Below are 27500 nucleotides of genomic sequence, written 5' to 3'. Positions count from 1 at the left end.
AATGTTTAAGATGAGAAAGATCAGTTTAAAGCAAATTAAGTCCCCTAGCATTAATTAGAGTAATTTCCCTTTTTTACTATCTGCACCAAAACGTTTGCAAAATAAATAAAACTTCCATGCTTAGCAAAAGAAGTTCCTGTTTGAACAAAAAATGATAATTATGACTGCTCTTGTTGTTGGGTCGAATATCAGATCAATGTGCCAAGTTTAGAGAATACAAAAAATATAAATATAACAGTAAATGCAGTTTGCATATAATTAGGCTTCTTTTTTTTTTCTTTTTTTTTTTTCTTTTTTTTTTGGTGCCCATCCCAGAGGTGCAATATTGTTTTAAACAAGATGACTAAAAAGAACTGAATTTTTCCTATTTTTATGCCTAATTTGGTGTCAACTGACAAAGTATTTGCAGAGAAAATGTCAATGTTAAAGTTTACCACGGACACACACACACACACACACACAGAGACAACCGAACACCGGGTTAAAACATAGACTCACTTTGTTTACACAAGTGAGTCAAAAAGCATGCCTTCCAATCATTTACTTAGTTAAGCTTTTCATCCCATCTTGAGCAGCACTGTGGATGGATACCGTTGTTTATGTGTATGCCATAATACAGTTTTGAGCCTTTATAGATATAGACATCAAGGTTTTGAATGATATAGAAAAATCCAGACACTTATCATTATCTACAGTTATGTTAGTTTTACGAATGTATTCTTTTATTACTGATTTATAACCAGTAAATGTAAGATTCATATTAACAGTATGTTTACGTTTAAATTCCTCATAAGAAATGAAGTGATCATTTTCAAACAAAAAGTGCGCAATACATTGTATTCTTTTGTTTACCAATGTTTACCCGTGATATATATTTTCCTATCTATATTCTTTTAGTATAAAACACTGGTTCTGCAAGAAGTTCAACAGAGCTCTTACAATTCACTTTATAGAAGAAAAATATTGTATGCAGTAAATACCTCTGTTCAAAATACGTTTGATTTAGATAAGAACAATGTTATTTCTGACCCGTATATTTGAATATCACTCAGCACAGGAAAATTGGACATTGTAACTTCTTTTTTTTCCCATTTATAATACGTTATTCCAGTTTTCCGCATCCAAGTCAAATTTAATGAAGCCGCAAAAGTTTTAATTCCGGTAGTCCAAGACCACCATCTCTAATACTTGATGTGCTGTTTTCCTGTTGATTTTTATCATTCGTTTCGTTCCACACAAACTCATAACACTGATATGGCAAAGTGCGAAAGAAACTGCCCTGTGGGTTATGCAGCAACATACATAAATGAATCAATCTTTATCAAATTTGTGATTCTAAAACAGCCACCCTAGTAAGAGGCGTTAGTTTTCTTATTCATACCCCAAATACGTGTAGATGTATCACATCAGATAATTTTTCTGAGTAGTTTATATTTGCACAATGTTGTGAATCATTTGTGACCCAAATTCCTAAGATTCTGATTTTTGGTGGGTTCCATTCTGCACCAGAATGCTCCATATAACGAACATTGAAATTTATGCTCCCCAGCCAGATTGCACTATTTTCCCAGAAACCATATGTAAGCTTGGTTAGATCCAAACGTGTCCAACGTGTGTAATGAAATAACTTCTTTTTTCTTTCTTTTTTCCCTGCTAAAAGAAAATCACTATCATCTGCATAATGAGATATGTTCCATATCATTTATCATCACACCGCGCACATCTTTGTATTCACGTGTCATTATTGCCAGTATCTCAGTACATAAAACGAATAGATATGGTGATAGTGGTCCTCCCTCTGTCAGCATCTTCGTTATAAACTGAACCACCGAAAGACCTGACCATTGACAAGAACACAAAGCCTGGGAAGTCCCCCTTGTTTTCATGAAAAATAAATATTTCCTTTGTCATCGGAGTTTGGTTCTTGTCTTTTCCCAGTGTAAATCAAAGAGAAAAATGAGAGAGAGAAAAAGAAACAAGAAATGGGGAGCGACGACAACAACAATTGTGATAATGACAGTAGCATTAGCGAAGACATCAACAAATAACAAGAGAGGAAAGGCCTTCAAGACTCACTTGTGATACACTTTTTAAAATATCTAATCGTTAAAATGTGTTCTGTATTTGTTATTATAAAGCTTCGGGTTAAAAGAAAAAGAAAAAAGAAAAAAAGTCCTAACGGCAGATTCGAACCCCGCGTGTTCCGGTGAGAAGAAACTGTCTTACCCATTACACTATCGTGGCTCCTTAACTTACGCTAAAAAACATAACACTTAATAACTCTCTCCATACGAACGGCGAAAGAGACGACGTTAACAGCGTTTCACCCCAATTACCACCATCAAAATATTGCAAGCGGAAGGCTCTTATACTGAAGAGGTGAATGTTGACAAAGAATACCACAATTCTGACGACGGAAGCTAAAGGTTGGGTCATTGAGACACCCACTGGACATCCGAGGGGTCTGTGTAGAGGAGAAGAGAGGACTGGCCGTACTGAGTGAGTTAAACATGGTTTTTAAAGGGCGATAAATCGATTGCGGTATTCGCAGTGAGAACGCTGTTTAAATCATATTATTCTGGTGTATCTTGGGCATTCAAAAAATCTTTAAGGGCAATTAAACATTCTTTTTAAGGTCCGCAGTAAAGGAGACGTGGCTATCGACGTAATCACACTGCAACATTTGGTCGTTTTATCTGGATCTAGATGTACAAGTTTAGTTACACCAGGTCGATTCAAGTTCTCTTTTATGTTCATTCTAGTTTTATAGTTTTAAAGTTGATATGAAAATTGAGTATTTTGTTAAACTAATAACATGTAGAGCCAAGTACAAGTACTTCTAAACGTCGCATGAAGTGAAAAGGACTTCATTTTGAGAAAAGTCAAGACTGGAAATTTGTACGTTTCATCAGTCATTTCAAGGGTATTAACTCTCATGGTTTATCATTTTCAACTGTGAATTCCAACTGATTCTGTGGATATTTTTTATGACAGTTTGGGGCATAATCCAGTAAGTGATGAGGCATTCACAAATCTTTCTCTGAATAAATATTTAACGGTCTCCTTCTCCAACTTTCCATCACATGTTATCGTGTATTGTCTATTGAATATAGGATTGAACGGGCAGGTCAACAACTTAAAACAAAATGGCGTCGTTCGCGTTCACGAAGAATATGAGCACACGCTTTGAATATGTATAAGTATGTGTACGCAACTGATTTTTGCCCATGAACTTCAGGGCTCAGCCAATAGATCTATAAAGTCCACTCCTCGTACTGATTTTAGTATTTTCCGAAAAATACTTGGGCGAATGAACATAGTGAAAGCCCTGTACACTGAGAGTAAAACACACAAGCTTTTTATGTATTGAGTATAATTTCAGAATGTAATGTTTAAGATGAGAAAGATCAGTTTAAAGCAAATAAAGCCCCCTAGCATTAATTACAGATTAATTTCCCTTTTTTACTATCTGCACCAAAGACATGCAAAATAAATATAACTTCCATGCTTAGCAAAAGAAGTTCCTGTTTGAACAAAAAATGATAAAAATGACTGCTCTTGTTGTTGTGTCAGAATATCAGATCAAAGTGCCAAGTTTAGAGAATTAAAAAATATAAATATAACAGTAAATTCAGTTTGCATATAATTTGGCTCTTTTTTTTATCATTTTTTGTGTGCCCATCCCAGAGGTGCAATATTGTTTTAAAAAAGATGACTGGAAAGAACTGAATTTTTCCTATTTTTATGCCAAATTTGGTGTCAACTGACAAAGTATTTGCAGAGAAAATGGCAATGTTAAAGTTTACCACACACACACACACACACACACACAACGACACCGGGTTAAAACATAGACTCACTTTGTTTACACAAGTGGGTGAACGAGTGTGTGTGTGTGTGTGAAGAGGCCAGTAGCGAAGCAGATCTTTTCTTTTCTGCCTCCTGGGAACTGAAGTGGATTCCTGCACCACTATTTCGTACAGCTTCCTCGGCAGACTTTGACTTATGCCTCTTGACTTCTTGTGGCGCATAGGGCTGCGACAGCACTTCTCCAGCAGACTCGGTTTGGGACTGTCCTCTTCAGCCAGGTCCATGTCCATCCGGCTGCCTTCATCTGATTCTCTGTGCTTTTTCTCCAGGTCTTCTTTGGTCTGCCCACTCACATTTTTTCCTCGGTGGAGCTGTCAGTATAAACATGAGTCAAGGACTCGTTTGGGTAATGGGTTTGAAGGTACTGAAGGGTACGGGACTTTTTCTCATGGCCATTCTGAGAGTCTCTGGGGCCATCACCACCAGGGATGCTGGACTAAACATCGCTGATTATTCCCTTTCCCCATGCAGGGACAGCCCGACACCAAGGGATCTCTCTGGGGTTATGGTTAAGGATGTCTCGGTGTTGTTCAAGGGTCCTGCTCTGATGTGCAAAGCTGTTTCTCTTGAATCCCCCCTTACTTGGCTGGGACAGTCGGTCTTTCATGAGATGATCCTGCAACCTCTTGAATCTTTCAGCTTGGGTGATGAGCTTGGCGTCCTCAAGAGGCTAGAGCCCTGAGACGGTTTCAAGCTCCAGTATTGGCATTGACTTCATGGCCCCAGTGATGACGTGGGTTGTCTGGTTCTGCACCTTGCTGACCCGATCAAAGCTGGGCCCGATCAAAGTGGTGCCCCATGCACCAGCCGCCGTGGCGAAGTGGTTAGCATCGCGGACTGACGGCTGGGAGGACGCAGGTTCGGCCCGTGACCGGCTCCTACCCAGAGTTGAGTGTGCTGTGAGCTTAAATGGGGAGACTGGGACCACACAGTCGAGTGTCATCCACTTCAAAGATGCGTCTTTGGGTGTGTTGCTCTAATTACTTGACCAACACTGCAAGTGTCTGTATCTCTCGGGCCTGGTTAACGCCGGGATATCATTATGACAGGAAGCGTAGAGTACAGCCTTGTCACGCAGTCCCAAACCCAAATGGACCTCCATAGCAACATCGTCATCGTCATCCTCCTCCTCCTCCTCCATCATCATCAGTATAGACAATACAGTCTCAAAGTCTGTGTCCTTTCATGCCCTGGTCTAATGTTGACCTCAGTTTCGATACCCCTCCACTTCCGTGCTTGGGGTGAGTCCTGTCAATGTCTTCAGTGTCGGCAGATTTATTGGGGGCTGTAGTTTGAGGGACGTGGTGGCGGTCTCCACTCTGGGAGGGACGCTCACTCAGTCTGGCTCCGTGACTAAGCCATTATTGTTGTAGGGGGCTCAGTAGGTGATGTCCACTGAGCACCACTGAAGTGACTCAGCAGCAGTGCAGGGTCTCCTCTGGTGTGTGGCCTCCTGGCAACCTAACATCGATAGTTCCCTGCGGATTGCCGACGCTGGAACTGTGACGGCCGAACCCGGGTGTGGCCGTGTATGGGGGAATCTAAAAATGAGCAGCGTGGGAGTAATGCCACTGAAACGGTGCAGATGATAGCACAACAACAACAACAAAAATGGTGCCCCATGCTGTCACACCATACTCAAGCACTGGCCTGACTCTTCCAGTGTAGAGCCTCCTGAGAGTCGTGGTGTCTGCATCCCAAGTAGTTCCTGCCAGCTTCTTCATAAGGGCAAGTCGCACCTAGGCTCTAGCTTCTGCCTTCTCTGCTTGCTTCTTCCACGTCAGGCGCCTGTTGAAGGTTACACAAGGTTACGTGGGATTGTCCTCAACAAGTAGAGTTGTCAACTGATGTGCAGCATGGCTTTCTGATCTGTTTTAGATGGGCCGATTTAGTGTTTTGTCCAGCACTGAAGAACGTTCAGCGCCTGCTGCAGCCCGTAGTTGGCTGTTGTGAGGTGTTCCTCCAAGCACCAAAGGGACCAGATCGTCAGCATGTATGGCTCCCTGGACTTTGTGTGGCAGATCTCTGACGGTGTCGTTGATGAAGATCAGGAACAGGGTTGGGCTGAAGATGCCTCCTGTCACGCTGTGAAGTGACAGACAAACGCGGCCGCTTTAGCCAGAATTTTCGTCTGCTTAACACATCCTGTCTTGGTTGCAGCAAGTGGAGCCAGAGTTAAGTCCCCTTTTGTTTACCTGTTCTGGCTGAATGATAACCGTTTTGAGAGTCTTCAGCTAATCCCTGTGTGATAGGAAAGTTTTAACGCGAACGCTTTTACAGGATGAGTTTATTTAATTTTCGTTCTGATGGTCAAGTGGTGACAGGTCAGGAAAGGGTATGAGCTATTATTGCCTTACGTTCAAAGGTCCGTGTTGTCACCCCTGTTCAGAGCGAGGTTCGAGAGTCCGTTCATCTTCAGTAAAGACTGTACCGCTCATTGCGCCACCTGATTTACAGACTCCAGCTGAGCGGGTCAAGCCCCACTTTAGTGGTTTGTGTGTGCCACATTAGGCTTGTTTGAGGCCGAGAATTTGCAGAGATACTGGAGTGGTGAAACGAAAACTGTAACTATCATAATTAATTAGTAGAACACTGATCTACTATTATAGGAGCAGAGGAGAGAAGTAAGAGGAGATTTGTGTGTCATGCTTTATAACAGAAAGTTAGCAGTGTAGGACTGATGCAAGTGGTTTGTGGTCAGTTCACTGAGTACAAATCTATTTATATGAGGTAGCGTCGACTGCCAGGAGAAAAGTAGAGTGGGTGTGTGTGCACCGAAAAGCGAAGAGCAGTTCTGTTGTCTTCGTGTTAATCCTGCACATTCTGTGGCCTATCTTGTGTGAAGACTGGGGGAAGTTAACTGCTCTGCGGAGAGCACCATTGAAAAGCCTGATCAACACTGACTGACTGACTTGTGGATGTGTGAGTGGGTGAAATGCTGTGTTTGTTTCATGTGCGAGTCACTGTCAGTGTATGCATTAAAAAAAATTGTGATAAGATGATCATTCCTTGTTGTTGAGGGATGTTCTTTAAAAATTCGTACGCATTGTGAAATAATGTGTGATTATATTTTTGCCAGTGGATTAATTTCCTATGTACTTGGCACATGTGCAAATCTATTTCAGTACTAGTTGTGTACTGTGTGCAATAGGGTAATATTTATATAACGTGCAAGTTAATACTGTCTAGTGTATAATGTGGTAGACAACGTGCGAGTTGACGCTGTGCATAATGTGGTAGCTGATGAACTAAGAATATCGTTATCAGTTTCAGCTGTTTATGGTTGACTGAACACTAACTACACTTACATACTGGCCAGTTGTTGTGGCTAAGTGTTCAATTGTCTGAGCCCTTGAATGGGCAGATTAGGAGTGGAGCCAGTATTGTTCGGCAAAGGCTTCACTCCCGTGCCCATGTTATTGCAGTTTCTTTCATTTCTTCAACTTTTTCTTTTCAAGTTTCAACTCAAGTTTCTTCGTTGTCTTCGTTGTCGACGCCTTCCTCCTCTCTCCCACCTCTAGGTCACTGGGACCTACTGCTGCACTGCAAGAGTGCCTACCACTGTTACCTCCTCCATTCCGCTCAAACTACGTGTCACTGCAGGGGCCAGTCAACAGTCAGCTGGGACATAACTATGCTTCACAATGCGTGGGGAGCCAGAACTGCAACAGCTAACTGACATCACAATGTGTGTGAACTTTGGAGACAGTTTGGAGGTGCATATTGATCATTCGCCCCATGAGTTTGCCAATACTGTTAACAAGTAAGGCTGATTGGACGGTAACTGCTTTCGTTCAGTCCTAACCCTTCTTGTGGATGAGCACCATATCAGCTTCTCACCAGTTCTGTCACTATCCTGGTCTTTTTCAATCAGGACAGGAGCTGAATTTGTGTCCTCATCGTTCATTGCCTTGGTAAGCTCCCAAAGCTTATTTCTATCTCTGTCAAGGTTCAGCTTTTCTGTTTTCTCCCTCCAACTCGTTCTTGCAACTTGAATATAAGCCACTCGATATTTGGCAGAACAGGTTTTGAGGGCAATATTGTTCTTTTGAATTGGGTTGTCCTCTGCCTCCAATTCTCTACCTGGCTAATTCCAGCTCATGCAGTTCCTCAATTCAGTACAGCCTACAGTTTTTTCGACCGCCAATTGGGATTTGTTTCTGAGGCTCGTTTTAGGATGGTTTGGTTGAAGCAACTGGGGGCTTTATTGGTGTTGAAGTCATCCACCTTAATGCCTTTGCAGTATTTGTCAGAGAGATGGAAGAGATGCGTTTTGTAATTCCATCTGGGAAAGGACTTTGGGTTGCTGGTTGATGACCAGTAACGCTGGGCTATGGTCACTGACTGCCAACTGGCTTTGACCATTGACGAGAGAAAAAGGTTGGTGGGTCTTCCGGATCATTCATCAAAAGAATGTCGTTCTCTATCTGCCAGTCCTCAACTTATCTCATCTGCGGTCAGTTTCGTCAAAACTCCAACAAGCAGAGTGTCACAGATGACCAAGTGGTTTTGACCAAATGTTTTGTGTGACACAATTGTGACCAAGTGCTATGTTTGCTTCAAAACTTGCCTCACGCACAAGCTGTATAAGCAGACGACATCAGTTTTCGCATCTAATGGCTGGACTTCAACAGCCTGCGCAGATTATGTGTGACGCCTTCCCTGTGGTTTGAATGCAAAGCCGCTTACGTCATTCTGTCCTCCTCGCCAAACACTTGTTGTTCGACCAGTGTCACGGTACGTCATTGGCTGAGCTGAAACTTGTGTTTCTGCTCCACTGTATTTAATTAATATCTCTTTTTCCAGGCCAGTAAACTGCAAGTATTATATACTGGCAGAATCGTCTTGATTCATCTTTAAATCTATTCCATTTATGTTGGCCTACGTTAAAATGACTTAACGCAGTTTGTAATTTTCAGCGACGAGCTCGTTTAAACCAACCCTGTTCAGGTGACTTAGATTAAGATTATAAATTCATCTTAAATAATCAACACTTCATTTTATACTCATTAGAAAGTAGGTGTTGAGCTCTTTCTTTTGCAACTTATCCGACATAAATCGGTTCAGGAATCATTTAGAAATCTATCACTGAACACCTTGTAAGAAACACAGTTGTTGTCGGATTTGGCCTGATTAGACCTGATCTGTTTTGCAGTACACGTGATTGTCTTTGCAGTCCGCTTAACCTGCATAAATTGGCACAGCGAGTGATGAGTGGTCACTTCATACCTGGTCAGTCATCTGACAAGAGCTGCTCTCTCTCTCTCTCTCTTGCTGTGTCGCGAGCAGTGTGTGTCATGTGTGTGCCCACAATGGCAGACATCTCGCTACGTATCGTATCGCTGTTAGTACTAGTGTGTAGAATGCATTGATTTGTAAATTGTATTGTTCGACACAGTACTTGTGCTTATATGAGTATGTTCAGTTATTGCTTTATTCAGTTAATTATTTGTTCAGTTATTGCTTTGACATGTTAGTCACAACTCAGCTATGATTGATCTAAATAATTGCCATGTTGTCATAGGCTTGGAGCAGTGTTCCATTTGATTCTTCTTAACGTCACAGTCAGTGACGTCTCTGGACACTAATAGTATGTTCCAGAATATTCTAGTGAGTGCATATGACTCGTTCTTTCTCATTTGCTGTCACTGATGAAGGTGACAGTGTTTCACTGATTCTCAGTACTCTAAGATGTGTGTAGTATTCTGTCATGATTACAAGATAGTGTTGGATTAATATCAGTTATTGGTTAAAACCACCTGATATGTATCAGTTTGTTAATTGTAATTTAGTTATCATGCCTTCTCCTATACGGTTTACTCCAGTATAGTGCAAAATGATAAACTGATTCATTTGAGCCACTTTGACACAGTATAAGCTTTACCTAATCTATACTGTCAGTGTACTTTCACTAAATCAGCATAGCTTCAATTACTTTAACTGCACTATTTAAATGTATTAGAAATGTCATTTGATGTCAGTGTTTGGTCTTTCACACATGCATTACCAAGTGGTAGTCTTTCCATGTAATATGTATACATGTGCTTTACTATTTTTTGTGCCGACATGTTGTGCTAATGACATTTGTTTGTGTCATTCCAGGCACTGTCTTTTCTTTTTGTATCTTCTCTTTGGTCTTCTCTTCCTATATCTTCTTCTTAGCTTTTCTTATGTTCTCATAATTATTGTAAATAAAACAATAGAAAAACCCATTTGTGACTGGCCTCTATATGTTCCTGGCCCGTGCGCGGGAATTCTTGTCTATCCTTTACTACAGTAAATCATCATTTTGTTAGGTTTTTTTTGTACCGTCCCTACCCTTATATACCACTCGGGGTTCAGTACACAGCCACACAATTTATGTGTGACGTTTTTCTTAAAGTTTCATGTATGACGTAGTTGTAGAATGACGTAGTTGTCTAACGGATCTCGGGGAGGGTGTCCTTGGAGAAGGTCGTGAGGAGAGCGGCGTTTGGTTGCTGCAGCTGTTTGGTTGTTGTTTGTTTTTCGTTCTGTTTCCCTCTGTAGACGACCAAGTGTCCGCCGGATGGGAATATCAGCATTCGGTGTATCTTCGTTTCAATGTCAAGCACCTTTAGTTGTTGTTTTTTCACACAACTCGCTGTGCATAGGCCAGTGGTTGCATTTTTGTTTGTCATCTGATCAACGTTTTCCTGGACGCTGTTCAAACCAAGAGGCTCTGCGATTATGAACACTGGCAAAAAGGAATCTTACTGCCAAGTTTAGAAACAGTATGATAACATAACATTGCGTTTTTTAAAAGACCAAAAAGCAAAACGACCCTCAAATGCACATACAAATATACTTATCCAAATTACTGTATCAACGCTATAACAATGAATTAAAATAAACACCAGAAATATTCTAAGTACTTTTTTCCACTCTCACCTGAGCACTAGGGTCTCAGAGCCAAAGTTCTCTGCGGCTGAAAGCCGAACGGCCGCACAGGTTCGGCGACAAACAAGTTGTGCCAGAGAGCACGCATCTACCTGAGCTCTCACCTGAACATCCGTATAAGAAAAAATAAATGTTCACTCAAGCGCCCAATGCGCCTCGTGCAAACACACACACACACACACACACACACATATATATACACACACACACACACATATATATATATATATATATATATGAATTGCCTCTTTCATTAAAGTGTTATGCCACATAAAATAAACGTCTACTGCGATGTGATGACTTTCATCACATAGACACCCTTAGCATTCCACTGGAGAATGTTAGTGATCTTGTGGAATCTCCAGAGTCTGATGTTCTTTGGCCAGTAGCATTTACCCTCCGCCTCCGAAACTTGGCTCCTCGCAACGGGAGGGGGTGATCACTGGTCGTTTTGGGTGTGTTCTATCGAGGCACAGGGCCCGGCATACTGCAAGCCCAGTGGTACTCAACAGGTAGAGCACCAACTCGAAAAGATGTGTGGTTGTCTATCCTTAAGATGTAGTTGCGTTGTACTGCCGTTATGCGCCACAAGGGCCCAGTACATTCGTTTTCGGCATTGGTTTTGTTGTTGTTGTTTTATTTTTGTTTTGTTTTTTGTCCGAGTTTCCCTATCGTGGATGATCTGCCAACCAAGACTGAAGGGCAACACCTGCCCTTGCTTTTCCTCAGGGCTGACTCCCGTCGTCTTACCATTGAGAGGATATAGCTGCAAGACAGCGGAGGTTTGGAATCAGGGTTTTCCTTCACATGGACTGCCTCCCAAGGCTGACAAGCACCATCGACCCGAAACGACTAGTTTTAAGGTGCCACTTACCCGCCTTCGCCCCTTCTCCTTGTTCGTGAAAACGGCTCTGCCAAATGAAGGCCAAGAGCTGCTTTGGCTGACATACTATTCCAGACGTACGCCTTGGGAGCATTTTATAGAGCAGTGAGAGCTTCTCCTCACTGCCCACCCCTGGCATGTCAGCGACCTATCATCATTATTATTGTTATTATTGTTACTATCATTATTATTATTAGTAGTAGTAGTAGTAGTATTGTTACTATCATTATTATAATTAGTAGTAGTATGTTTATCGTCATTAATGAGCTGAATTATGAATTTAACGTACTGCATAAGTATCTTGGGTCTGGTACAACTGATACAATAAATCATATAAAGAGTAAACTGACGTTAGTCTTGATGGTTAAAGAAATTGGAAATAATCGAAAAGAGGGCAAATAAAAACCACAAACCGAAACCATTTGGAAAACCTTGGTTTGATGAGGGATGTAAGCTCATGTTAGCGTTTTGACTTTGCTAAACATATAGCAATGTGTGGTTGTTGTTTCTTACATTTTGACGTTTAGACTGTACCATGAATGCGGCCAGTTGGCTGTCTGGTCCCAGGCAGTGACTGCGTGGATGACTACAGGGAACGGAGCGGTGACGGCACGTGCAATTATTTTTAAGTGCAGGTTTGGGGAAGATCGGCGACTTGGAGATCCGCGGTGTTGACGTCTGAATTGTTTTCTCTTGACAAGCTGGAAAACGTGGAGTCAAGAGAAAGAGAAAACGAGAGAGAGAGACTTAACTCACTCAGTACGGCCAGTCCTCTCTTCTCCTCTACACAGACCCCTCGGATGTCCAGTGGGTGTCTCAATAACCCAACCTTTAGCTTCCGTCGTCAGAATTGTGGTATTCTTTGTCAATATTCACCTCTTCAGTATAAGAGCCTTCCTCTTGCAATATTTTGATGTTGGTAACTGGGGTGAAACGCTGTTAACGTCGTCTCTTTCGCCGTTCGTATGCAGAGAGTTAAACTGCCGCGAGTGATAAAGAGAAAAGGTCAGTTAGAATACACTGCCTGCGTTCAACTGCGGTCAAAATGATTGAAACAATTAACAAGACATGGTACAGCCATTCACTTTTTGCTGAAAAGAAAAGGCATGAAAAGGTTTCTGTCATGTGACACATCCCCCCCCCCCTCTCATTCTGTGTGTGTGTGTGTGTTCGTCTCTGTCTGTCTCTTTGTCTCTATATCTCTCTCTGTCCGTCTCTGTTCATCTCTCTCTCTCTCTCTCTCTCTCTCTCTCTGTGCCTCTATATACCTCTCTCTTTCTCTGTCTCTCTCTCTGTGTCTCATTCTTTGATGTTGATAATGGCATTAGTATGCTTGAAGATGTTGTGGTTGCTATTTTAAAAATTCCAGAAAATTATGTGTTACTAAGTGGTGATTAGAACAGCGAACGTGGCCCAGAATGTGTCTTGTGATAAAAGTGCATACTTCTGTAGTGTTAAAAGTGACCCGTGCTATGTTAATAGATGCTATGAAGACAATGTGCTTAACAAATATGGCAAGTTGTTAATAAACATGTGCACATCTTTTGATTTCTGTATTGCGATTGGTGTTTGTAATGGCGACCGTCAAGGTCGTTTCACACACATCTCGGATACAGGAAACAATGCTAATGACATTTTTTGAATGTCCATTGATCTACATTTTGTTTGTAGCTGAACGCACTTAGTCTGATCATCTGCCCTTGAAATTTCACATTAAATTTTCACAAACCATTTACTCTGCTGTAAATACAAATAATAAAAAGCAGTTCATAGAGAAGTTACAATGGCAGGAACATAATACTCATGATTTTTGTAGTTTGATTAATCAAGGAGATAACTTACAGGCATTAGAAATAGCAATTAATCTAATTGATGATGGCATTAATGGTGCTTTAAGCATGTTTAACAACTGCATTATGAAGAAAGTGGAATTTTTGAAGCAGAAAAATTATGTTAAACGATAATGACAGGAATGGCAAGTGGTTCGATCAGGAATGTCAAACAGCTAAAACAAAAACTAGAAAACTGGTTTCAAAAAACATTAAAACCTGAAGATAGCATAGAGTATTGTCAAGCACGAAGAGATCGCAAGAACGTGTTAAGAGAAAGAAAATGATATATAATAAATCCTTATTGACTAAGTTGATCAGCGCAGTCTATGATCAAACTGATTTTTTGGGGGAAAAAATCACAAAATTTCATTCAAGATATCTTGTACGCGTAGCAACATTTCAGTTGGCGAATGGTATCGACACTTTAAAGACCTCTTTGAAAAAGATGTAGAAGATGACGTAGATACTGACTATGAATGAAACTGGCTGCTTAGATAGTTCTATCTCAAGAGATGAAGTTATCATAGCAATTAAGAAACTAAAGAATGGAAAATCTGCTGGTCCAGATGGAATGATAGGAGAACTGCTTAAATATGATGGTAATCTTATAGTTTATTTTTTCGTAAAAGATTTTCAATGCCTTGTTTGAAAAAGGAGTGTATCCAGAAAACTGGACAGAATCTATCATTATTCCACTGTTTAAGAAAGGAGCAGTTGATGATCCTGGTAACTATAGAGGCATTTCCCTTTGTGACAAACGCAGTAAACTATGCAGTTCAATTATATCGGGTGTCCCCAGAAAAGTGAACCGCTTTTTGACAAGTATTTTCTCAGTGATAGAGAAACCGAATTGAAAGTGTTCACACAGTAACCTTAGTGTATCATCAACAAGTCTGCAAAATATCTAAAAGTTCGGACGCAAATTATGCGAGTATTGTCAAATTCAAAACAGCATGTCAAAAAATCCAGTATCAGAGCTGTGCAATGTGACCTCCATCATGTTCATGCCAGCTGCCAGGTGTTGGCATCTGTCAATCAGTGTCAGCCTAAAAATAGCCTGTCTGGGTGTCAAGTCTGTTGGGTTTTTTTCTCTCGTCTGTATCCAAAATCAGTTCTGTCCAAAGTTTCAGTTTGGAATGATCAACCATGCCTTTGAGTGAAAGTGATAAGGTTACCTTTGAAAACTGTTTCAAGGAGAAAGGCTGGGGTGGAGGAATTTCCAGGCAAGGGGTGGAGTCATGTCACTTTAAATAGACTTCCCGCTAAAAATACGCACTATAGGGTCTGTAGCACGTAAAATTGGCAGTGGGAGACCCAAGACTGTATTTGTATTTCTTTTTATCACAACAGATTTCTCTGTGTGAAATTCGGACTGCTCACACCAGGGAGAGCGCGTTGCTACACTACAGCGCCACCCCCTTTTTTTTTTTTCTTTTTGTGTGTGTGTGTGTGTGTGTATTTTTCCTGCGTGCAGTTTTTGTTTGTTTTTCCTATCAAAGTGGATTTTTCTACAGAATTTTGCCAGGAACAACCCTTTTGTTGCCGTGGGTTCTTTTACGTGAGCTAAGTGCATGCTGCACACGGGATCCCGGTTTATCGTCTCATCCGAATGACTAGCGTCCAGACCTCCACTCAAGGTCGAGTGAAGGAGGAGAAAATATCGGCGGCTAAGCCATGATTCGAACCAGCGCGCTCAGATTATCTCGCTTCCTAAGCGGACGCGTTACCTCTACTCCACTCCTGCATGTTCGGAGAAGAACAAAGACCGTGTTGAGGAACTGATTCAATCCCAGGAGGAGAACCCAGGGACCCACAAATCTCTTATAGAAGTTGCAAGCGATTTACAAGTGAGCAAGTCTTCTGTGCAAAGAACGGCGAAAGAACTGGAGCTGAAGCCGTTCAAGAGGATACGGGTATCAAGGAGGGACCAAAATGTTAGAGGGAAAACAAAAACTCGCTGCCGTAACTTGAATGATCACTACTCGGCCACTGATGTGAAAAGGGTCATTTTCACAGACGAGAAAGCGTTTATGTTAGAGATAGCTAAAAATCGCCGAAACGATCGCGTTTATGGGAAACGGAAACGAGAAGTTCAGCCATCTCGCCTCTATCATGAGAAATAGATTTTCAAAAAAAGATAATGGTTTCAGCTGGAGCATCCTGGAAAGGAAAAAAAACAAACATTCATTTTATTGACCGAGCAGAAGTTAAAGGACAGGATAATTATGTCAATGGAGGAGATATCGATGGAAGAAATACGTTAAAGTATTTCTGCTTGGAAGAAACGGCTTTGTTTAGTCGTGGAGGACGATGGAGGCCACATTGAGCATAAACTGAAATTAGTGAGTTTTCCTCTGATATTTGATTTTTTGACATGTTGATTTGAATTTGACAATACTTGCATAAATTGCGTCCGAACTTTTAGATATTTTGCAGACTTAGATATCCTAAGGTTACTGTGTGAAAATTTTCAATGAATTCGGTTTCTCTATCACTGAGAAAATACTTGTCAAAAAGCGGTTCACTTTTTGGGGGGACACCCGATATATGGTAGATTACGAAAATGGGTAGAAGAGAACAATATTACTGATGAATATCAAGCTGGTTTCAAAAAAGATTATTTTACTGTTGATCGAGGCATTATGCAAAAAGAGTTGTCACTGAATCGTGAATTATACGTAGCCTTTACTGATTAGAAAAAGAATTCGATTCTGTCTCCAGAAATTTACTTTGGCCAATACTTGAAAAGAATGGTATAAAGGGTAAGTTGTATCAATGCATTAAGAGCATGTACAATGTTATTAAGTCAAGAGTGAGATCTGGTTATCAAATTACAGATTATATTCTTTGTACACAAGGTTTGGAACAAGGAGATGCTTTTAGCCCTGTTCTTTTCTTATTATTCATAAACGAATTAGCTTTAGAAATAATTGCCAATGGAAGACATGGTACAAAGCTTTGTCCTGCTGTTATTGAAATATTCATTTTGTTGCTTGCTGATATTGCCTTGTTGTCTGAAACCTCAGTTGGTTTTCAAATTCAGTTGAATGACCTGCACAATGCAGCTTAAAGTCCTCACCTTAATGTTAATATGAAAAAGCAATATTGTGGTTTTCAGAAAGGGTGGTTATTTGGCAGTGAGTGAAAGATGGTATTTTAATGGAAAGCACATGAACATTGTAAATTGTTACAAATATCTTGAAAAATTCTTTTCAGCTCGTGTTAGCTTTGCAGTTGCGTGCAAGGACTTGATAGCAGAGCAAGCCAAGCGCAACCAATAGCTCAGTATGGCGCGGAAATATGGGGTTTAGATAAATCTGGCTTGAACGTGGAAAAAGTTAATCTATTTGCTCTTAAGACATTTTTGTGAGTTCTTGTCAAAATAACTTATGATTTTGTATATGGAGAAACAGGTCGTTAATATTAATAATAATAATAATGCAGGCTTATATAGCGCCGTACCCCCATCTCAAATGGGGCTCGCCGCGCTTTACAATAAGATATACAAATTTAAGACTACGTAACATAAAAGTATGTATAAAAGATAAAATAGAATAAAAATGAAATAAAATTAAATGGAATAAAACAAACAAAAAATTAGACAGTTTCACATCACATTTGCTAAAGTACATATTCCAGACTATCTCACATCATGCTGGCTAAAATCTACTTACTTCAAACTAACTCACAAACACTCACACAAATATTATACACACACACACACACACACACACACACACACACACACACACACACACACACATATATATATATATATATATATATACATATACACGTATATATATTTATACGTATATGTGTATGTATATATGTATGTGTGTGTATGTATGTATATATACACATACATATATACATACATATACACATACACACACATACGCATGCACTTGAGTGCTCTCTTGAATGCGGGTGTTGAGGTGTGACGAATGTGTGAGGGCAGTGAATTCCATTGTTTTGGTGCAAGAAAAGAAAAGGAACGTTCACCATGTTTTTGTGCGAATTCTTGGAGTAGACCGTGTGCGCATGTCATTTGAAGAACGGAGTTGTCTGGACAGTGAATAGACAGAAAGTAGATCTGAAAGATAGACTGGACAAGAATCAGTGAAGAAATTGTGACAAAGGACAGAGTTTGTATTGTATTCGTGTTTGAATGGGGAGCCAGTGACGGGAAGCGAGTAGGGAGGGAGGGGGTGGGGGGGTGACATGTTGATGTTTCCTAGCCTTGAGTGCGAGTCGTACTGCAGAGTTTAAAACTTTCTGAATTTTGTCAACAGTGTTTGGGGCAGCCGGCAAGAAGAGCATTTCCATAATCTAATCTAGATAGGACAAAAGAACAAACCAATGTCTTTGTGGTTTCTGTGGTTATATATTGGCGAATGGAACTGATTTGTCGGAGTGCTGCATGTGCTGACCTACAAATATGGTTGATGTGAGTGTCAAGTTTCATGTCATCTGAAAGCATGTACCCCAAACTGCGTGCAGATGCTGAGAAAGGCATGTCTGAGGTTCCTACCAGGATAGATGAAGGCTTAGGCAAGTCAGAAAATGAGCACTTTGAGTGAATGAAAAGTGCTATTTTATTATCATCGAGTTTGTGATCTGTCATCCTTGATTTAACATCTGTGATGCATGACTGCAAAGTATGTATGGTTTGACCTATTTCTGTGGGTCGGCATATTCTATAAAGTTATGTGTCGTCTGCAAAAGATTGGTTGGAAACAAAGTGACTTTGGATGAGTGTATGAAGAGGTTTGGTGTACATGATGAAAAGTATGAGACCCGAGACAGTGCCCTGTGGAATTCAGAACAAAACAGGTGCTGGTTGTGATGAGTGATTATCGATTATTGTCTGGTTGCGACTTGAAAGATAGCTTTTGACCCAGGAGAAGCTAATCCAGAAACCCCTTAGCAGTAATGAAGGATATGCAACAAAAGTATGGTCTATGGTGTCAAACGCTGCGCTGAGATCTAACAGAGTAATAACGGAAACATTACCTTGATCTTGTGCCACGAGTATATCATTGGTGACCTCAAGTGCAGTCTCTGTAGTATGTAATGGTCTGTATGCTGATTGGTTGGGTGACAGCAGGGAATGTGAGTTTAGGTATTCAAATAACTGACTCAGAACAACTGACTTTTTCAGTGACCTTAGACATAAAAGGTAAGTTTGAGACTGGTCGATAATCTTGTAGAGCATTTTGATCCAGAGGAGGTTTCTTAAGCAGCGGTTTTACAACTGTTTCTTTATAACCAGAAGGGAAAGAATCTGACAGACTTTCATTTACTATATGTGTCAAAGTGGGTAAGAGAGTGTCAATGTTTTCAACTAACAAAAAGGTAGGGATGGGATCTAGTTGGCAGGTGGTCGGTTTTGACTTTAAAATGATCTTTCTTAGTTTATCTTCTGTGACGGGATGGAAGCAGTCAAAAACAGAAGAAAATGAACTGGTGACATGATTCGAACTGATCACTGATAATGCAGCAGTTGTCATTCGATCAAGTTCTTGTCTGATGTCAGTGACTTTCTTTAAAAAATAGTCTGAAAACCACCAGTCACAGTCGGTGGAGAGCCCATCAGGGAGGTGGAGTCTTTCGTCTACTTGGGAAGCGTGGGTGACCGACAGGGAGACACGGACCGAGATGTCACAGCCAGAATTGGCAAGGCAAGAACAACTTTCATCATGCTCAAGAACATCTGGGCATCTGGAGCCAAACTCCGCATATTCAACTCCAACGTGAAGTCAGTTCTGCTCTATGGATGCAAGACATGGCGGACAACACAGACGATGCAGCAGAAGATTCAGACATTCTTCAACACCTGTCTGAGGCGCATCTACCAGATCTGATGGCAGGGAAAGATCCTAAACGAAGATCTAAGGGAGCGAGCGGGACAGGAACCAGTGGCCAAGCAGATACTGTGGAGGAAGTGGGGCTGGATCGGACACACCCTCAGGAAGCCAGCGTCCAGCATCACACGCCAAGCCCAGACCTGGAACCCGCAGGGAAAGAGGAAGAGAGGCTGGCCTCGCAACAGCTGGAGGCGAGATACCGAGGCAGAGCTGAAGCAGCAAGGGACCAACTGGACTGGAATGGCCAGAACAGCCCAGAACAGAGTGTGATGTCGAGGGGCGTCGATGGCCTATGCTCCACCGGGAGCGATGGGCATAATGAAATGAAATGACTTGAGATAGCTGATGAACGGGGTACAAAGTGGGAAGAGGGGATGATCTGACATTGCCAGTCAACTTTCCACAGATATAGAACAATTTTCTTGCTGACATACAACCACTGATTTGAGAGTTGTAGAAAGATGTCTTTGCATGCTGGACAATGCGAGTGACATGTTTCTTAGCACTAATAAAAATCTCTTCAAAAACAGTAAGACCAGTTGATATCCATTTCTTCTCAGCGATGCGTCTTTTAACCTTTGCTTCTTTTGATTCATTTTTAACATCGCCATACCAAGGAGCTGACTGACCAACCTTCACCTTGCAGCGGATGAGGGGGGCATGCCTGTCAAGGACCTCAAGTAAAATACTGTCTTGCTTGTCTGTCGTGGAGCAGACAGTGGAGGATACACTGACATGCACGTCCTGTCTGAAGGCCTCTTTTTTCATAGATCGAAAGTTACGAGTCTCTTTATACACAGGTGATGGTGAAGGAGCATCTGTACAAAGGTCACACACTACAACAAAAATGATCAAACTAAGCTGTGTCACTGAAGTAGATTTGATGATGTTGTCATGAGGCCTATAAATGATGGAGTCTCCCGTCGGTCTGACGGATGAGTAGGCAGGCAGGCTTATCTGTTGGTGTGTGTCCTCATATGGGAGAAGAGGCCGATTCTGGATGCGCAACACTTCCCACAGGTGTTGCAAGGAAAAACGTCTCCTGAAGTTGAGCCCTACTTCCTTCACTCACGCTTCTCCTTAATGGCCAGCGTTCTCTTGTTTTCAAACGTCTTTATGCCACTAGAGCACAGCATCCTCCAGCGAGAGCAGTCAAGGGCATCAGTTTCCCAGGAAGCGATGTCTATGTCACAGGCTCTGAGGTTTGTCTTCAAGGTGTCCTTGAAGCGCTTGCAGGGTTTTCCAAGTTCACGGTGGCCTTCCTTCAGCTGGCCATACAAAAGAATCTTTGGGATCCAGCTGTCTGTCATGCGAACAACGTGTCTGTCCAGCGTAGCTGGCACTGGATCAGCAGGCTTTCGATGCTGGGCAGGCCGCTCCTCTCTAGGACCTGGAGGTTGGAGACCCTGTCTTGCCACTTTATGCCGAGGCATCTCTGGTGAAACTGCTCAAGTTGTTGAATGTGACGGCGATACCTCGTCCATGTTTCACAGCAGTACAAGGTGGTCAGCACAACAGCTCTGTAGGTTTTGATTTTGGTGCTGAGCCTGATGACTTTGTTGTTCCACAGCCTGTTGTTGAGTCTGCCAAAGGCGGAGCTGGCCTTGGCGATGCACAGCGTCACTTCTGCATCAAGGGCTCCGTTGCTGCATAGGGTGCTGCCCAGGTAGCAAAACCTGTCAAGTGACTTGATCTCTGTGTCATCGATCTTGATTGCAGGTGGGGTGGGGGTGGGGGGTGGGGGGGGAGGCACTGGCATTCTGTGAGCTAGCTGGTTGGTACATGGACTTGGTCTTGCTGAGGCTGATGGAGAGTCCAAAACGCCTGCAGGAGGTTGAGAACCTGTCCATAACGAACTGCATGTCCTCATGGGTGTGTGCAGCAAGCACACAGTCATCAGCGAACAGCATGGAGTCACTGCAAGTTGAAATGTTTGCCATCTGTGCGAAACTGAATGTAGATGCCCCGGTCACGGTCTTGGAAGGCATCAATCAGCATGGCAGAGAAGAGAATGGAGAACAGTGTGGGTGCCAGGACGCAGCCCTGCTTCACTCCATTTACCACAGGGAACGGATCCAACATGTCAGTATTTTCCTGTACTCTCGCCTGCATGCCATCGTGGAATGACGCAATCAGCTGGATTAGGCTCTCTGAGAAGCCGAACTTTAGGAAGATCTTCCACAGACCACGGCGGTTCACCGTGTCGAAGGCCTTAGTCAGGTCTACAAAGACTATGTGGAGCTCCTTGTTCTGCTCACGGCACTTCTCTTGCATCTGGCGTACGGCAAACACCATGTCACATGTTCCCCTGCCTGAGCAGAAGCCGCACTGTGCTTCAGGGATGACTGTGTTGGAGACATGGTCAACCAGTCTGTTCAGTATGATGCGGGCAAAGATCTTGCCAGCGATGCAGAGGAGAGAAATTCCACGGTGGTTATCGCAGGATGTTTTGTCTCCCTTCCGTTTGTAAATGTGGACAATCGAAGCATCCTTGAAATCCTGGGGGACCTCCCCTCTCTCCCAGATAGACTGGAACAGGGCGTCCAGCTTGTCTGTCAGCACCTCGCCTCCATACTTGTAGATGTCAGCCTGGATTCCATCCGCTCCTGGTGCTTTTACCTGACGTTGTCAGCTTCAGGGCCTTCCAGGTCTCGGCCTTGGTGGGAGGGGCATCTAGCGAGTCACTGACTGGTAGCTGTGGGAGGGCTACAATTGCCTTGTCATATACGGACGAGTCCCTGTTGAGGAGGGTGTTGAAGTGCTCTGCCCAGCGGGCAAGGATGTCTTTCTTGTCTGTCAGGAGGGTGGTCTGGTCCAAGGCTCGGACAGGGGTTGATCCTGTGACTCTCGGCCCATACACAGCTCGGAGACCATCATGGAAGGTCTTCATGTCGTGAGCGTCAGCAGCGGACTGAAGCTCTTCAGACTTTCTCTCCCACCAGGTGTTCTTCATCTCACGCAGCCTCTTCTGTACGAGTTGCTTGGTTTGCAAGAACTGGTTCTCCTTCCTCTGGCAGTCTTTATCGGAAATGTGATCCTGATGCCGTATATGCAGTGTGTTCAGGAGCTTGGAGATTCCAGAGTCGTTCTCGTCAAACCAGTGTTTGTGGCTCCTCTGTACAAAGGCGAGTGTGTCAGCTGCTGCTGTGTACACAGCATCTCTAAAGGTGCTCCATGCCTCTTCTACATCAGTAGATGCAGGAATTTCTTGAAGAACTGCTTGGATTTGCTGCTGCAGCACGTCATTGGTGATAGGGAGGCGGTGGATGTTCAGCTTCCTAGGGGGTTTCTGCCTGGCTGGTTGGAGCTTGCGTGCAAGTCTGATGTTCATCTTGCTGCATACCAGGCGATGGTCCGACTAACAGACTGCTCCTCTCATGCAGCGTGTAATGGAAACATCACCTCTGTCCCTCTGCCGGACAATCACATAGTCCAGTATGTGCCATTGCTTGGAGCGGGGGTGCATCCATGTGTTCCTGTACTTGTCGGCTTGTTGGAAGAGGGTGTTGGTGATGGTCAGTCCATGCTGCGCGCAGAGCCAGAGCAAAAGCGGTCCGTTGAAGTTGCGCTTGCCAGTGCCGTGCTGTCCTAGGACTTTTGGCCACGAGGAGAAGTCCACGCCGACGCGGGCATTGAAATCCCCAAGGATGATCAGCCTGTCCTTTCTGTCTACCGCTGAAATGGTGCGGATGAACTCCTCGTAGAAAGCTTCTTTGAGGTCATCAGGGTTGGTCATCGTCGGGGCATAGCAGCTGATGACTGTGGAGAAGCGATCCTTGAACAGCTTCAGACGCAGGGTCATCAGCCTATCGTTTATCCCACGTGGAAGGCTGTTAAGCTGTCGTGTAAGTTTGGTTCGTATGGCAAAGCCCACGCCTGAGGCTCTTGGGGTGCCATCTGGTTTCCCAATGCAGTAAAAGGTGTAGCCCCCTCCAACTTCCTCCAACAGGGTTTCACCAGCAAACCTGGTTTCGCTCAGGGCTGCTGTGTCCACCTGGTAGCGATCAAGCATTTTAGCAATGAGTGCTGCGTGTCTTTCTGGTCTGTCGTCTCTGTCTGGTAGGGTGCGAACATTCCAGGCACCCAGAGTCAGGGCATGACTCCTGGTTCTTTTCTTCTGTTGTTTTCGACCGCTGCTGTTGGATGTCCAAGTAGGTGCGGTTTCCTACTAGGTACTAGGCGAGGCAGGCTTTGTTTAGGGATCCTTTTATCTCCCCTTCCCCATGTGGGGAGAGCAGTGCTGTCCCTAAAAAGGGCTGCTCTGACACTGTGGGAGGATACGGGCGCCGCATCTGCTCCAGTCTACGGCGGACGACCATCACCCCACAGCCGCTTGCGTGCATTGTCGTGACTAGGAACTGCCAGCAGCATCCTCTGCCTGTCCCCGTTACCACTTCTCCATCGCCGCAGGGCTTGGGAAAGCTGGGTGTTGAAGGGCTAGCTCGTCGTTCCGAAGTTAGCCTGATTGTCTTACCAGCACAGGTGACTTTTTTTTTTTTTTTTTTTTTTTTTTTTAGTGAGGAGTTGTGCAGTCCCTTCCCCACTCTCTCGCCTACCGACGCTCAGAGTCCCACAGGTGCAGATACTGCCACGTGTTGGACGGCCTCGGCAGGGGCAGGTTTTTTTCTTCGGAGCTCCGTCTCCTAGGAGGACTTCCAGCCAAGGATAAGAGCTCTCCCTGCCCTTTGGTCATCCTCTTCCCCCTTAACAGCCGTTGGGAAAGGTTTCCTCCTCCGCCTGGTCCGTCGCTGGGAGACTTCACATGCGGCAGGTAGTACTGGGTTACATGGTACCTGTAGCAAGGGCTATATCCCTACCTGACATCACGTGCGTGAGTTGCTTGAGAAACAGACTGACTAAAACCAAAGATGTCAAGCGCATCATTTTCACAGTACTGGGACGAGTTGGAACATCAAAGTGAAATTTTGTATCACCCAAAATGACTATTTACATACATTCGTCTTTGCAGTGCGTTTGATATACGTTTAAGATTTTACGTATGTGAGAAGAAAGATTACCATTTAAGGCATATAAAATGTTATTTGACTTGGAATCACGTGGTAAAAAATCTTGGGTTTCAGGTAGTGGGGATTTTTCGTTTGAAAATGGCTTTGGCTTTGGGTAAACCAAGGAGTTGAAAATAGAAATGTCTTTTTAAAAGAACTACGTCAAAGACTAATTGATACCAGATGGCAGAACTGGGATCAGCATCTGAACAGTGAGAGATATTCTTTTGACAGAACGTTTAAATCATCTCAAAATTGTGAACCGTATATTTTATTTGACATTTATCATCGATATACAAATCATACAGATGTAAATTTGTTGTGTTCTCTTTATAAAAATAATGATGACCAGCATTTTCTACTTTGTTGTCAGGCTTTTCGTAATTTACGTCTTAAGTATATTCCACAAAAAATATTGTCAATACCCTTCCTTGTTCCGGACTGCTTTGCTTATGGCAAATCAAAGTGAACCATCAGTTAGGAACGTGTGCATGTATTTATATAACGCCTTTAAGCGACGCGCCATAATGCATGGGTGAATCAACTGTTTACAAAGCGCTTTCGTTATGCTTTTCTGTTAGTATGATTATTACTATTTGAATAAGCCATTCTGCAAATTTGTGTGAATTGTTCATATTTACTGTAACCCATTCAGAAAGGGCCATAGCCTTTTCTGATTAAGCTTTTCAAGTTCGAGTTCTCTATCTCTGTCTTTGTTTCTGTTTCTCTGTCTCTTCTCTCCAGCTGAAGCTTTCTCTAACTCAGGGGAATCGTAGGGGGAGGGGGGTGGTGAGAATGCATGGGTTCGCGAGAAAGTCTGGGGAGTCCCCCTTATTTTTCATCAGAATCATTTCCTTTGTCATCGGGGTAGGTTTCTTGTCTTCTTCAAACACAAATCTTAGAGAAAACGAGAAAGTGAAAAAACAGCGGAAAAGAGGGTACGACAACAATGGCATTAATTTTGTGAAGACATCGACAGTGATGACATTGAAACCGACATATTTATTGCATTTCACACGAGACGGCGATTGCAATGTTGTCGACCTCAAATTCGACATCGGAATCAAAAGTAAACAAGAAAAGTATGGCAATGTATATAACTCAAACAAATATATTCAAAGTCTTGACCCGAACCTTTCCTGAGGGATGTTGGGAGCAACATCGAAATGATTCAACGTTCTACAAAAATGTGACAGAAAAGGGTGTTTCATAATGCTATACCCTCACGTTGGGAGAGTGAAAACGGAACCAAATTATTTTTGATGTTTTGTGTGATGCAACGTTTTCTGTCACATTTATTTAGAATGTTCCTTCATCTTGCACTTGTTCATATGTTAATATGTTTGTGTTAGCATCCTTTCGCATATAACGGTACACTGAAAACAGCTTCCCAATTTCAGAGAAGACACCAGAACATTCAAAATATTATAAAAACGTAGTCAAAGAAGAAAAACAAATCAACCAGCCAGCCAATCAAACAAAGGGACACACACACACACACATTAATTCACTCACTCGCTCACTCTGTCACACACACACACACCCACACACACACACATATACACAAACACTTTTTGTGACCAATACTGTGTCATCACCGTCAAAAACCGTGTGAGAAAGCATGGCAAGGGAACGACCAAGCTTCCTAGCAATCCCATGCTTTCTCATAAAGTGTCAGACAGCATGGAGGCGCCCCCATGTGAGAGAAAGCGTCTCAAAGTGAGATCAAGCATAAGACTGTGAGAAAGCGTGAGCGAACACCCTCTCTCCTCTGCCCCTCTCACTTTTACCGAGTCGAACGAACGTGTTAACAAATAACATAAACCCTTCCTCTAACGGAAGCAGTAAGTTCACTGCAGTTGTTTCCCTTCAAAGATTTTCTCGCTCTCCATGCCACTGTTGCTTGCTCTCTCTCTAGTAATCAAAAGGAATTCTAGAAAAATATCAATAGTTTCGCAGAAAAGAAAATAACCTAGACATAATATTAATTGTGACGTTTGGTTGCAACATTTCAATCCTTGTTACAATCAAATGTTGATAACGAGCAAAATGAGGCTGCTTATGATGATGCAAAAATTGATGAAGCAGATCTTTACATAAATCGACCAATTTCTAAAGAAGAGGTACTACTGGTATTGAGAAAACTTAAAAATGGTAAGGCAGCTGGTCCTGATGGACTTGTTAGTGAATTGTATAAAAATTCTTCTGATGAAATAGTCCTATTCTTTGTTAAATTGTTTAATAAACTGTTTGATAATGGCGTATACCCTATTAACTGAACAGAATCTATTATTTAGCCCATTTACAAGAAAGGTGATGTAAATTATCCCAATAATTAAAGGTATTTTTTAGGTGATATAAGTGGCAAATTGTATGGAATGATTATCAATAAAAGATTACAGGAATGGTTTGACAAAAACAATATCACTGGTGATCAAGATGGATTAAGAAAAGGATATTCAACAGAAGACCACGTGTCTACGCGGCTTCCACTTGTTCAGAAATAGTTCTTTAACCGAAAGTTGTACGTCTCTTTCACTGATTCTGAAAAGGCGTTTAACTCTATTGACCGAAATCATCTTTGGCCAGTTTTGCTAAGGAATGGTATCAGAGGTAAACTTTATAATTGTCTAAAAAGTTTGTATAATGTAAGGGCTAGCGTTCGTTGTGATGCCAAACTGACTGAACTTATTAACTGTACAGCTGGAGTTCGACAGGGTGATGCTTGTAGCCCAGTCTATTCGGGTAGTTATTAATGGGAGACATGGACCTTTCAGAAAATTAAGTTCAGCTAAATACATAGTGAGACGTACATCTGTGGAGGAGGATATTGAGGAATTAAATATTAGGTCTGATATTGATTTTCCAAAAAATGCACAAATTTAAATCTACAAACCATTCGCGCATATGTGTCAGATATTCTAAATTCCTCAGACACTGATTTACATGGTATGGCACCTTGTGTACTGGTGCAACCTGTCCCTCCCTGGGAGTTAACTAAAGCGTCAACATATGTGCTTCTGACACAACAAAAGGAGAATGTCCACATATGATAGCAGCATCTGTCAGAATTGATTTAGAAGATTTTAATCATTTAAACGTTTACACAGATGGTTCGGTT

The sequence above is a fragment of the Babylonia areolata genome, chromosome 2 (genome assembly GCF_041734735.1).
Source record: "Babylonia areolata isolate BAREFJ2019XMU chromosome 2, ASM4173473v1, whole genome shotgun sequence".
NCBI classification, from domain to species: domain Eukaryota; kingdom Metazoa; phylum Mollusca; class Gastropoda; order Neogastropoda; family Buccinidae; genus Babylonia; species Babylonia areolata.
The sequence above is the reverse complement of the archived record's forward strand: the minus strand, read 5'-3'. Positions refer to the sequence as shown.